We start from the raw sequence: 12,312 nt of genomic DNA, 5'->3' as shown, positions 1-12,312 counted from the left end.
CAGGAACAACAAAAAAGGAAACAAATTGTTAAGTCACTCATCTATCGAATTATATATAGGTAATTTTCATGATTAACTGAATAGAAGAAAGGTTTTTAACAGCTTAACATTATGACAAATAAGTGTGGACTTCTCACTGATCAAATTTTAAGTAGGTTTTAAGAGCAATGTATTGTGTAGTTGCAACTTTAAGATGTTCAAAGTAAAAGGCATTATTATAATACCCTTCCAATGTGTTTATCGGCAATACTCCTTGGGCGATGACAAATCCTGTTTGACTCCAGTGCTTTCAAGTTGAACTTTCAAATTGAACTTTACAATGTTACTCTCTATTGTGGTGCTGCCCTTTTCGTCCTTGACTGAAAGACTTCGCCAAAAACCTTCCAGTGGCTGATAGATTGTTGCGTCGAGTGTAGTCAACTGATTTTTAAAGCCTGGACATCTCCTCTTTGACTGAAAACTCCCCGTCCCGTTCGTGCAGGAAGTCGCTCCGGAACTTACGAGAGTCCAAGCCTACAGGGATGTAGTTAGCCAAGATGGAGTTGCCATACTCTTAAAGACAAAGATGATGTAATTTAGATTTCCCCATCATCATCTTCACTGAAATAGTCTTGGTCATCATCAAAGTTGTTGTATTCAGCTTTAGGGCAGTCTAGGACTGGATCGCAATATTTGGGTATGTTAGAGGGAGGAGGACCAGGGAGACGTATGTCCAATGTGAAGATACCATGCATTCTGAATAGTCTCTTTTCAAGCCTGATCATATGTTGGAAGAGCATAGCCTGCTCCGCTTACATACTGTGACATGCTCCTGTCAGTGCATTTAACAACTTTATTAGTGCAGCCATGCTCCTCGAGGAAATGACGCCAAACCGTGCCCATTTTTTCCTTAATCATCTGCCTCTCCTCCGTGGCACTTTCTTTCATATTGAGAACATCACTGGCCTTCCTTTTGATGCTGTAGGGCAGTCTACTGTTCTCTCATTTTTTTCGTAATCAGATATCACCCTCAACCAGATGAGATCCTCTTAACAGAGATCGTACCTCCTTCGCCCAAACCTAGAAATAGTATACGTAACATCTTCCTGTAACCCCCCATTCTTCTCATCCTGTCTCATTTGCAGTAGAATCATTTGTCATGTTTGCCTACCTCTGACAGAACCTCATCAATATCTGAAGGATCGGTGTCTGGTGAATCTTCACTTTCATCTCATCACACACACTCTTACCAATATGAGCACGAAGTAGCTCAAGCTTTGCAGCTTTGTTTCCCCTGAGGGATAACTCATGTCTAGTCAAATATTTATCTAGCCCAGGAACCAAAAGAGATGACAAAATACCCTATCTATGCATTATTTGTAGCGGATGTGCTTGTTCTGAATCTACTGTACCATGTCAAATTTCCAGTTTCGCAAAATTCTGTTACCATCACCTTCCTTTACAGAGTCGTTCTTGACAAGGTCATATGGTACTTCTCTCACAACTGAGCAGTTATAGTTGTATTTACGATATTCCTTCCTTTCTTTTCTGTGATCTTACTTTCAAGCTACTGCCGCTCCTATCCTTGGAACCGTAACGTTGGTTAACCAAAAGTCGCCATTTTTCCGATAACGGTTGATTGAAATCAATCTGGCAGAACAATAAACCATCCTTTTTTTCTTTTATTCTGTCAGTATCATGTATAACCTTTGCACTAGTGCTATATAAGTTAGATTTTTTTCTCTAGTCGTGCTGACACCATAATATTTAAAACTTGAAACTATAGTCCGCCGCACGCAGAATGGCAGTGCTGTTGGACAGGTGCGAACATTATTCCGGGAGAGAAGATTCGTCATTAATATATGCCGCTAATTAGCTTTTATACAGCAGCTGTTGTGCCCATCTTGACTTGAAGAGAGTGCAAAGGTCATATAAACGTGACCAAAGAAAAATAAATACACGACAAACGGTCGTACCGCACACACCAGGCCTTCGGTAATATCCCGTTTGTTGAGTCGGTAGAACGTCACTCAAAGTCGACATCCACCGTCATGGCGACGTTTACATTATTCATGGAAAATTAGCTGGATGCCGTAGCAATCTATGTCCATGTGTTCCTTGTTGTGTTAGGAGCAAACTTTGAGGAAAATATCGTCCTCGGTCCACTATCACACGCAACATTTAGACAAAAAAGTGTTCCTCACAAACCTTTGTCGTCTGCTTGACAACAGGATATTGCATCTAGCACATATCCCTAAAATACGCCGTTTCTAAAAATGGCGAATTCAAGTACCCCGCGAATCTATGTTAACCAACGTTACATCTATTTCATTTCCATCCAAGTCTGCCTCTTAATGTGCGCCCAATATCTGCCATATGTAGGCACCCTGTGTGGTATAGTTCTTGTTACAGCCTGGATATCCACAAATAACTCTTCCCGGAGGTACGTAGTGCTCGTTTTTTTTTTTTTTTTAAATAAAACTTTATCGTCATTCTGTACAAAAAAAATACATGGTAATAGCAGTAACTGTCAACAATGTTCGCTTCGATATATACATACAATCATATTTTTCTTAAAGAGCATTCGGATTTAAATATTGTAATTATGTTCGTTCGATTTGTTCCATACTTAAATTTGCAACTTGTGTATTTCCCCAGCAATAATAGTTTATTTATGTACTGAAAATGTTTTAGATTGGAAAGTTGGTACCCTAAGATGACATCATGTGTTGTTAATGACAGTGTATAACCATATTCAAAAAGAAAATAGTTTTCAACTTCTGACCATAAAGGTTTTACATTTATACATTCAAAAAAGAAATGTTCTATATAGTCAACGGTATCACAGACAGCACACTTATTGTTTGTTGCTATTCTATGTTTGAATAAACTGACCCTAGTGGGATAGATAATTTGTAAAATTTCCATTGGCTGGCTTCGCAGCTCCTCCAAATGTAAGCCGTTTCAAAGCAGCAGAGAGTTGGTCCGCCGGACCATCTGTAGCCCCTGACGCGGTAGATCGTGGCCCGTAGTTCTTGTCGTCTTTTCGCCTTTCCGCCAAACCCAAACGTGTCGAGAGAAGCGCTTCCGTATTATCATGGGGGTCCCACCATCTTGGCGACTACGGGCTGTTTTTTTACTGCTTTTGGTCTGCTTGTCTGGCTTCTCACAAACAACAGCAGGTACTTCCTTATCACTGAATTCCTTCAAGGAAGTGACAGAACCTGTGTCCGAGTATTCGATTTCAGAGTGTCCGATGTCCCTCTTCATCACACGTCGTCTGACACTGGCTTTAATATTGCACACCTGGCTTCTGCCGCCCAATCCGAAATTCGAATTCTTATCCAGTTGTAGAGTTTGAATTCTCTTTATATATTGGTTACCTGGATGTCTAACCTTTACAAACGTATAATACACAAATTGTTCCTCAAGAGTTGTGATGTTATGTCTGTTACACTTTCTATTTCTTCCACTGGCTTTACCTTGTACCACACACAGATTATATTCTTGTAGAAATCAGGTAGCGACTGTATATAGCCTACAGGCTGTAATTGAGACATCTTGCAGTTACAATTAAAGATAGTTAGATTGGGTCCAAAGATATACAAATAACTGAGCTGGATTTTTTTCCAAGTAGGAGCAAGTGTATCAGGATAAAGTAATTTCTTAACCCATTTTAACATACAGGTTGCTTGAAAAATTTTCATGTCTATCATATTTAGACCACCCGCTGCATGTTCTTGTATAATGACATTAACCACTGTGGCTTTTTGTCTGATTGGATAGATCTAGAAAGAGGTGTTCGTCAATGATGCCCCCTGTCAGCCCATTTGTTTGTCTTAGCAGTAGAGATTTTTGCCATAAAAATCCGTCAATCTACTGAAATCAGAGAAGTCTGCTTTTCGACTGTAGAAGCACGAATCTTTCAGTACGCAGATGATGCAGAGTTGGTCTTGGGAGACAAGGCCTCTATTATTAGGAGTTTAGACATAATTGCACAATTTTCAACATTTTCTGGTCTTGTCTTGAATAAGAAGAAGCCTGAAGCCATGCGGTTAGGCCCTTGGGCGTACAGCTCTGAAACAATAGGTGGACTGAAATGGACCTTAAGAACAAAATGCCTAGGTGTACATTTTTCATCCATATGCTCTGCTTCTGAAATAGAAGACAACTGGAACGACAGATGTAAAAAAAGATATTATCTTCTTGGGTCCCTCGGTATTTAAATATCTTGGGCAAAATATTGGTTCTCAAAAGTTTAGTTGCGTCTCAACTTTCTTTTCTGTTGGGCGCACTAATACCTCCAGACCCTTTTCTCAATAAGGTAAACTCTCTGTTCTTTAAATTCACATGGAAAAAGACAGAGTGAAACGTAATGCTCGTAGTTCTCAACGTCATTCAACACATCATTTGTGTCAAATGTGGGGCAGATGTGCCCATCGATCACTCTGCCTATGACATGATGATCATGAAGTATTGTTGAAGCTCTTGACCTTTAAGTACACCTGTAGTCTTCTAAACTTCAATCAATCTTCTGTTCTAAGGAAAAGATTATGCATTGGGTCAATGGTACCAATGTAAGGGAGATCTATCAATGGGAGTTGCGAAGGGCTTGCATATTTTGCCTATAACCACGTGCAAGTTTTTGGCGATAACAAATGCTTGTGGAACGACTCCAATATCGTTCTTGGCAGATCTCATGTACTTCCTCGCAGATGGGTCAAGATGAACGAAGTCTACTCTCACCCTACCCGAACAACTTTACCTGTGTACCAACGCACATGATCAGAGTACCAAAACCCACGCAGATCTCTTTTTATCTCATCAAAGAGTTCTGAGAGGATGCATGTGGTGTCTTATATAGGTGTCAATATATATCCTCACCGGTCACGCACCAGTTTTTCAGCTGTTGGTCCCAGCAGATCCTTGCAGGTTGGTTGTCGCTCATCGTGTTCCCGTTGAGCCTTGGCACATGTTAGGCCACCTAATGTCCTCCTATTATAAGGTCTGGGAGATATCTAATATAACTTGTCAAGCAATGCATTATGAAAAGTTGTAATACACACTGATAATTGAGCTCTAGGAAAGACAGATTTTACTGCGAATCATATTAGATTGAGCAACTCTTAACAAAATACTAAATTCTTGACTCTTTTGTGTTCACAAATTAGTGAAATGACAAAAGCTTTTCACTAATTTATGAACACAAAAAAAGCCAAACTCAGTGGTGTTGACAGACTCAGCCTCTTCTTAGAAGCAGTACAATAGGTAAGACTTAGGCAACTACACATCCATTGCTGTAATTAGTCTTTGAAAATGTGTTTGAAAGGTATTTAACAGTGGTCAAGTCACATATCATTGTATACAAGTATTATATGAGTTGGTTATTTTTGCTTTTATCTATCAGTTCCAAGTCACGGGCTATTATGAAAAACTCAACCTACATGTAGATCGTGTACAGTATGGTTTCTACATGTAGTACTCAACGTAGTAGATTAACTTAGAACTGAATACATTCATTCATCTACATTATTTTCATCATCACTCAGATTTTTCTCACTTTCATAATGTGACATTCTTTTCTTCAGCACTTGTTGCCTCATCTTCATGCAAAGTTTCACACATCTCCAAGTCAAAACCTTCTGGGATTGGAAAAAGTGTGAGATAGGATGACGGCACAAAGGGCAGGTTTGAATCTGGTATATGATGCTGGAGGATATAGTACATGGACCCGTTTGTCTAGACTAACAATGTGGGTTCTCAGTGCACTAGTGCAACTCTCTTCCAATCCTCATCAATATCAAACTGGGCGACTGCATCGTCTCAGCTGTCTTGTTCTTGTGTAAGGATCTCAGTTCTTAACGGTGGCGCACGCGTCCTTCGCCTGGGTGATCAATGCTGTCGAGAAGCTAAGAAATCTCTTCTTTGTGCCTGATAAGCCCGTTCCGTGCCAGGCTGGCCTACTGTCTTTATATCAAGAGCAGTCACTGTTAAAATCGCCCGTCAATACTACATAATCGGTGCAATTTACCATAGTCAAAATATTTATTTGCACGGTCTCAAAGAAGACTTTGCAAAGCCCTCATTGATCGAGAACACCCTGTCTCTGATCGCCTCTTCGTACCCGTCCAGTATGATGATAGGTGTTCTTTTTCTGGCCTCATATGTCATCATTGGTCGGCCTCATATGTACAATTCATCAATGCTTCCAACGCCTTGCAAGCTTCTTTCCCTTCTCCTAGCTTGATACATCTCGTCTACGAAAGGTACATGCCCAGCTGATTCCTGCACGTGTATGGCCATAACCTCCTCCATTTGATTGATGTACCTCGTTACAGTCTTGCCCCTCCTTAACTCCATCACATCCTTGTTGGTTACAATACCATACCTGTAGAGAAGTTCTCCGAAAACCCCTACGGCTTGTTGCACCTTTGTTTCATCTCTTCAAGATTCTTTTCAATATAGTCTTAATTTGTTTGTGTGATCGACTTAGTTTGGTCAGAGGTTTCGCTTCACATTTTTCTGTGTCTTGGTCGTTTTCGTTTCGACTTTCTCCTTTCGAGTATTTGAACATTTCTTTCCAGATTAAATGAGCTTCGGCCAGAATAACATTTCCCATCTTGTGCTGTGGGACGAATAATCGAATAGTTAGAAATTGAAAAAGAAATCGACAGCTATAAAGAAAGTATTACTACGCAAAATAGTTTTTGCAACAAGCCCCTTCACACAGTTTGAACTGCACATATATATAACGTATGTAATATATATGACCGCCTACCAGGGTAACGCATTCCATTTAAGGCTTTCCTGCACAACTTGTAAGTGCAGCATTTCACTCATAAGCATCTTCTTGCTGTCAACTATTGCTGTGTGGATGTAAAAAGGGGAACCTCTGGTAACTTGTTTGGGCGACCCAGCCACAGTCCATACATCTCCTCTGCTGAGATTCCTCAAACATCCAGGGTCTCTGTGGCAGTTACAAGAAGACAATTATCGGGGGGGGGGGGCTGCTTGGTCCCGCTAAGGCCAGCTAAGACATTAAACAGACAAGGCTACATAGCAAAAAGCCCCATGTTGTGTATGAAAATGCAGGGCTCTAAATTCATTTTGGGGATTAGGTCCATGGGTGCATATAACTTGAAAATGTAGGTGCACAGAGAAAAACGGATGCACCCAGTATCTCCTACCTCAAACAAATTTCTTATAAAGGAAGATTAACAAACTGATACATGGATTATCAAACCATACCAAGAAGACACTCTTCATAGAACATTCAATCATAGAACTTGTTATGAAAACTGGTTCTCTTATGAGGCATTGTCATAGTGACGGAAATTGACTGGTTGGGTTGCTGAGTTGTTTGCTCAAACTCAAAGACAGTCAAACTTTGCAAGAAGGTGAAGATTCGATTCCAGGATAACTGCATTAGATATCATCATATTAGTATAGGTGAATAATATGAGGGTGAATAGTAGTATAGTGTTTACCCATTGTCAATCCTGTTGAATAACATATTGGTGAACTCGAGGGAGTCATGTTAGTCTTTGTTGTCAAGTGTAGGGAATTCTTTTCTTATCTTTCCGATGAGCGTAGTTGTGTTAAAAACTCCATGCTGCCCTAGCTGACCATATGCAGAGATGAATTGTCCAAGCCGGTGAAGGAAGCCATCATTGGTACTGTTGGTGAAGTAGTCCCCAACCCCAAGGGCTGTGAGGCATCGGATAGCTGCATTGGCATAGCAACGGTTGTCTCCAGCAGGATTTGACAGACCCTTGGATGAGCAGGGAAGAAGAGAACCTCATTAGACACAAAATAAATTAGCCTCGATATTTCATGGCAAAAAAAAAACGTACATGTAGCTTGGCAAAAAGCAGTTTTCATCTTAACTGATAGCACATTTTGGAATAACACAAGCTATGCATACTGGATGGTGTCAGCAACGTGCATTAATAACCTTCGGCAAGAAGGTTATGTTTTACTTTTTTTAGCCGTGTGCACGTGTGTGTCTGTTTGTGCAGGTGTTTGTCTGTGAACAGCATAACTCGAGGCGTGGATTGTTCTTGAATGATATTTGCGATGTGGGTAGGTGTTGGTAAAAAGAAGAAACAATTATATGATGGACCCTTGGCTGCTTTATACAGTACTGCAGCGGAACTTCCGGCTTTGATATCTCATGATCTGAACAATTGAATAACTGCCTTCGCTTGCAAACCCATCATAAACACAGTTAGGGAAACAATCTAAACACCTTCCATGACTTGTGTTGATGATACGTGTTCTTCAAGCCCTGTTAGCGAGAGACAATATACTTCCCCACCGTTGCCTTCAGTTACTGGCACATCCGAATTCAGCATGTGCTCTGGGTTCGGACTTTGGATATCATCATTTCTGGACTATACAAAGTAGCCCTCTGCCTCCTCGATATACTTCAGGTATTTCACTAAAGGGTTTCCTTTTTTGTGAACTTTTTGGACGTTTCCGCATGCACGTCATCGTCATATGCTATTGCTATTCATTTGCCGAGTTCCACTTATGGCGGAGATTGACATATCCCAGGACATAACGTTGCCAGTCTCCACCCTCCCCCAACTGAAGTGACTTTGGAGCTCCCAGGACACCTTTAACGATTGGTGTTCTTCTTCTTCCCCCTCTTCCGTCTTCTCTGTCACTTTGACACCACACACTACGTCATTCACCTCATCGGAATCTGCGCATTGTGAAAGAAATATAGACGTCAGTAACAGTGAAAAATAGCAGCAGACTGCTTTACTTATCAAGTTTCAATAAGAATGAACAGGAACGAAGACAATCTTTTCAGCTCGTTATCATCTTAAGATTTGAAGAAAGAAAAACATATATAAAAAATTGTGTTTTTTTTTAAACAAAAATCTACTGTCTGTTGTATGGGTTGAAATTTTACATAGGTATTAAATGAAGAGGCTTAGCACACTCTTTATTACAGTTCACATGTTTGAAAGTTCTCTGTACCGCCAAGACTTGGCCAATTATTCTCATGTCGTCTGGCTGTACTTTACAAGACTGTTTTTTTTAAAATCGGAATATTAATCAACGCGAGAAACAGAACGATTGAATTGGAAGTTGAACAATACTTACTGTTTTATTTTTGTCACAACTGTACGTTGTGCAAATGAGTTTTCAGGTCCAGAAGGATAGTGCCTTAAGGATCTATTTTGCATCAAAGACATTATATATTCCTTGTTTGAATGCACAGCTCTCCCCAAGTTCCCGGCCATCCGTGCTGTTTTGATCGTCTCTTGGAGTCGGTCTCCTGCTCTTCCGTTGGGTTATCCATCATGGGCAGAACTTTCTTCTCCACAAAACGCTTGTATGATACTTTTACATAATTGTCCCCTGCACGCCTGTTTATTTGAAAGAAAACAACTGTGATTCCACAATACAGAGTTCCATACGCTACCGACTAAATAGATGGGCAAATCAACCATATCCGTTTTAAGGTAGCAAAAACTTACTTGAATTCTGATGCCTTCACTGACAGTTTAGGGTGTTTCTTATTCTGTGTTTGACCTCTAAATGGCCATAGTTACGCGAAAGATTATTTTACATGCATATCCAGAGCTCAATTATAAACGTGGGACATTACAAGTTTATTTGTAAACCACTCTTTGATATTATATTCAAGGTTGCAAATGTTTGAGAAGAGCCAACTTCAAGTTACTGTATCAAGTTACTGGTATCATTTGTTCATTAAAGCAAGCGGCATATAATGCATGCATAGGTTATAAATGCTGATATGAGTAGTCAGTATAATTATGTCTATATTGATGTGAGGCTTGCCGGTTATTCCGTGGTCGGCGACAGTTTTGCGTATCTGTTGCTGAAAGAAGAAATCAACATATTGAAGTTTTATAACAGGACTCAATACACAACTTGAGTTTTTATAATTCAAAAATGCTCATGTTTGTTAACACTAGTTGCCACGCTTTGCGTTTGTACCATGTTTTCAAGCCATAAGCAAACTATGCGATTATACCTTTACGTGGGCGTTGTATAACTTGCGGAAACGCCGAGTTTGACCAAAAGCCAACCCGGTCTTGGTTCCGGCACTGGGAGGAGTAGCAGACATTAAAATCGAGCACATGTCACTTTCCCCCAAAGCTCCCTTTTCGTGATTATAATTGTAACTATTAACTATTGCTCAAAATATGTATGAAAACCTGTGATAACTTTCTTTATAGGTCCGTTCGGAACTGATCTATGATCAACTATCGGAAGTTGTGCTTCCCTACATGACGTTTCATTTAGGAAGGGATGAGGTTAAATCCAAGTGCACTGCTATGGTCCTTAGCTGTATCCACCAACGTCTCCGTTATGGCGATTCCTTTTCTTGTGTCGAACAGTGCAGACGGTCTTGTCGCGTGCACTACCAACTCCTGTCTGAGTGCTTCATTAGATCCCTTCTGGCCAAGCGCTGGGCTGTCGCTTCAAGTGGTACGTATGGCATGTGACATAAAATCAAACGAGGTTTGAAGGCCACTCACGCTCTTTTTTTACAACAATGCTAATTCCGTTTAATAACATCATTTATACCTCGCTAGTAAGCAAGGCCACTCCTCCGCCAACTTGGTCTTGGCGATCTTTCCTGTGCAATGTGGAGTACCCTGGTATACTGATATCAGTCATCAACGGATTCATTAAAACAGGTTTCGGTGAGGCCAAAGATGGAAATGTTTTCATTGTGTAGGTAGAGTTCAAGGTCACCGAGTTTCGCAGTTCCGTGGTCAGTGTTGGGATTAAGACTTCTCACGTTGGATGTTGCCACTGTCGGGTGCTGTGCAAATGTCACCGGCAAGAAGCAACATACAGGTACTCAAGAAATAGAGTGTTCTTCTCTGGCTAACAACAGTTGACTTGCTAGGTGTTTTGTTCGAACGTCGTGGCGTTAAACGAGATTAAAGAACATACCAATATTGGACTGTGTTTACAAGTGCATCCAGCTGCCCAAGATTCCTTCATTAATGGAGTTGCACCTGTGATATCGTGGTACATAATCACATTAGACTGAATAGATGCTGCGGTACAGTGTAGAAAGCCAATAGTCATGACTAAGAATAAATCACCTATTTTTGCTAGCGGCATTTTTAACTGAGTCTCAATAGATACAATAAATGTATTCCACCCGGTGATTAATTAAGCACATTCCAACAGGTGATCTGAGTGGTTTGTCACATATTTGGTCACAAGGCTAAATTACAATATACTATTAACAATCAACAACGATAACAATGGTGGAAGACAGGTTAAAACACTATAGCCAGACTCTATGTGCACCAGTAAAGATATTTTATCACAAATATTATGTTTTAAATTTCATAAATGCCCTCCCCAATCAGGAGGTATATAAAAACATGAAGATACAAATTTCACACTAAGGCTACAATGTCCATGTAGCTAACATTAAAATATGTTGGTAACTATCAGAAGTAATCCCTACTTTTAAAAAGGAGTGAAAAGTTTGCAGAGCTGGGAAGATATTACTTCGATAGAAAAGATACATGGGAGACTTAAAATTTTGGCGGTGCTCAGCTTGGTGACCTCTTTTCTTATCCTTCTCCTCGGTATCATTACACACCCTGCATTGAATATGTATATCTGTCTTCTATCCCGGTATTCTCGCTCGGGATTTTGCCAGGTGCTACCTCTGTCTGTCCCGACCCTCTATGTATTTAGAGACTAAATTATTTATTGGGGCATCATCATATCAGCTGCATGAAAACTCAATACCAAAGCCAGTAACATCTACTTGTAAAACACATTACCCATTATGCTAATTACCAATCTGCTCTCCGTCACGGGGTCATCGAATTACCTCACTCAAAGGGCTAAGGGTAGAAGTCAATTCATCGCCCCAAAACATGTTAGGCACCATTAGCGTGAGTCCCTCGTTAAACCATTAAACCACAAAAGAATGACATAAGATGTATTCATAAGAAACTTATATCTTTAATAACATTCCAATGTCAAATCTAGTCCGGCCCAACTTCAATCACATCTCCACATGTTATACGATCACCATCTAGCAATTTTTTCTCTCCATCTGTGTTACTCGATCACAATACAGTACTTGACATTTCCCTTCCCGAGTGTTATTCCATCACTCTTCAATATAACTCTCTGAATGTTACTCAATCCCCACACTTAACATTTCTTTTCGAAGTGTTGCCCGATGCCCGAACAGTGTTTTAACTTTCTCTGTCTGAGTGTTACACAGTCAGCATACCAAAACTTTGCTTTTTTCCTCTAGCTCTCTGAACGTTAGGACAGTCCCTTGCCCAGTGACCGAATTCCTTACAG

This window comes from Branchiostoma lanceolatum, chromosome 2, assembly GCF_035083965.1.
Source record: "Branchiostoma lanceolatum isolate klBraLanc5 chromosome 2, klBraLanc5.hap2, whole genome shotgun sequence".
NCBI lineage: Eukaryota > Metazoa > Chordata > Leptocardii > Amphioxiformes > Branchiostomatidae > Branchiostoma > Branchiostoma lanceolatum.
This window is presented reverse-complemented; position numbering follows the sequence as displayed.